Genomic DNA, 2,500 nt, shown 5'->3' on the forward strand with positions numbered 1-2,500 from the left:
CACACACACACACACACACACACACTGATATAAAGTCTGAGAGTCTGACAAACACATTAACATGGACACGCACACACACACACACAGTGTACAATATACAGACAAAGTAAAGTACACACACATACACACGCTCTCTCAGGGGGTAGAGTCTTTATGTCAGTGCAGTATAAACAGCAGGCAGACTGGTGGAGACTCATGGCCTTATTGGGCTAACACAGTGACTGGTTATGTAAGGATCCGAACCCCCCCCCCTTTTCTGAAGGGCCAGTGTGTGGGTGTGTCTGTGTGTGTGTGGGGGGGGGGGGGGGGTGTTGTAGGCTAAGTACTGTAGTAGGTAGCTTTGAGTACCAATGAGAAACAGGAGCCTATCTCTGGATTCCTTAGAGTGAGGCAGCTTGATGTACAAGTACACACAAGTACACAAGACATGACGCTAGTATGTTCCAGGGACTTAACCCCAATCAAACCCTTGATGCTGAGTGCCATCGGGTACCATTTTTTGTCGTCGTTGCTATGACTCGGCCAGGGATCGAACCCTGAACCTCCCAATCTCAGGGCGGACACCCTAACCACAAGGCCACTGAGCTGGGGTGTTGCAACCATATTGTAAACAACATGAAGCATTCGGTGAGGAAGTGTCAGGAGCAGGAGAGAGTGGACAGACCAGGAAAACAGAGACACCGCTACACGACATGTCCTGAGAAATAGGATCATGCTGACCACTTGCGCGCACACACACACACGCACGCACGCACTCACACACACACACACACACACACACACACACACACGCGCATGCACATGCACGCACGCACACACACACACACACACACACACACACACACACACACACACACACACACACACACACACACTATGCGCTACAGTCATTCTCATGTTTCTCGGTCCCCACTCTTTGGGCTTAGGATGAAATATCATACGGTAAAGTATACCCAGGTGTTTGTGTGTGTGTGTGTGTGTGTGTGTGTGTGTGTGTGTGTGTGTGTGTGTGTGTGTGTGTGTGCGCGTGCGCGTCTGACTCTGCAGTATCTGATGGGGGGTTTGTGGGTCTGTATTGGTCCTGCTCTATATCTTAGAGGTGACTGTGTTCTGCCCTCCTTTTCAAGGTGTGTGCGTGTGTGTGTGTGTGCGTGTGTGTGTGTTCTCTGCCTTCTTTGATCCTGCCCTACATAAGCTGTGTGACTGTGGATGTGTTTGTCCTCTTCGGTTGAAGACTTGAAGCCCAGAGTTGTTTTTATGGATGACCAATAGAACTGTAGTCATGGCGCCCGGGGAGTCGACCAATAGAGAAAGAGTAGGAATTAAGGTGGAGACAATTAGAACCAACCATACGATCACAGAATCATCCAAAGGTTCTAGTTCTGTTGACCTTCTCTGTCCCTCTCCCTCTCTACCTCTCTCTCCCTCCCTCTCTCCCTCCCTCTCTCTCTCCCTCTCTCTCTCTCTCTCCCTTCCTCTCTCTCCCTCCCTCCCTCTCTCTCCCTCCCTCTCTCTCTCTCTCTCTCTCTCTCTCTCTGATTTCCCTTTGATCTGTAACTTCTTTGAAAGTCACTCAGGGCTCCAGCTGGGAGAACGTAAGTGGAGGGAGTCGGGGACAAACTGAGTTATGCTTGTTTAGGAACGTTTACAGAGCGGCCGCCCGTAGAGCTCCCTCACTCCTTGATCTGAGAAGCCTCCCGACAGACCCAATCCTTGCAGACGCCACCTGGTTTGATTCAAGCTTACGTCAGGTCAGAATAACGTGTTTTCGCTCCACTGGATAATCCTCATTCACTTAGTCGACTCCGGTCTGCCATGCGGAGACAGCAAGACGGAAGGTGTATCGATCGCCACGGTAACAAACAGGATTCCGGCTCGTGAAGCAGGAGGGGGGAGTGGTTGGCAGGGATCATGACGGGGGGGGGGGGGTTGAGGATGGACAGTGGCTGCGAGGTTTGCCTCAGGGCTGTGTGTGTGTGTGTGTGTGTGTGTGTGTGTGTGTGTGTGTGTGTGTGTGTATGTGTGTGTGCGTGTGCGTGCACCAGGTTGCTGTATAAGGCAATACAGTGGCTAAGTTCTAAGTGCTGTGTGCAATGGCGCCATCTGGTAGTCGAAGTGAGCTATTGACTTTCGGAGGCTGTTCACGATGTTATGCAGGCATCATCTCAAATGGTTGTGTGTGTGGTTGTGTGTGTGTGGTTGTGTGTGTGTGTGTGTGTGCGCGCATGTGTGTGTGTGTGTGTGTGTGTGTGTGTGCGTGCGTGTGTGTGTGTGTGTGTGTGTGTGTGTGTGCTCATCTTCCTGGGTTAGAGGAGCCTTTATGCGTACGCCAATGGGATCAGTGTTGAGCCGGTCACAAGTGATGGATAGGTTCTCTTTTTTTCTGTCTGATTGAACTGGTCTCATTGCAGCTCAGTGTGTGATTGATCTGGTCTTACTTCAGTGCTCAGCAACCAGGGAGGCAAGAGCGTATTAAACTCCTGTAATGGGGTTTTAGCAC

The 2,500-nt window shown here is 50.9% G+C and overlaps 1 protein-coding gene across 1 annotated transcript in view; it reads left to right on the top strand.

Annotated features, from left to right (window-relative positions):
- The window catches only part of cacna1ha (calcium channel, voltage-dependent, T type, alpha 1H subunit a), a gene marked incomplete at its 3' end in the record, with an annotated part of 95,854 nt that overhangs the window by 68,264 nt on the left and 25,090 nt on the right, over window positions 1-2,500 (top strand).

Source organism: Borostomias antarcticus (assembly GCF_949987555.1).
Source record: "Borostomias antarcticus genome assembly, chromosome: 5".
In the NCBI taxonomy this organism is placed as follows: Eukaryota; Metazoa; Chordata; class Actinopteri; order Stomiiformes; family Stomiidae; genus Borostomias; species Borostomias antarcticus.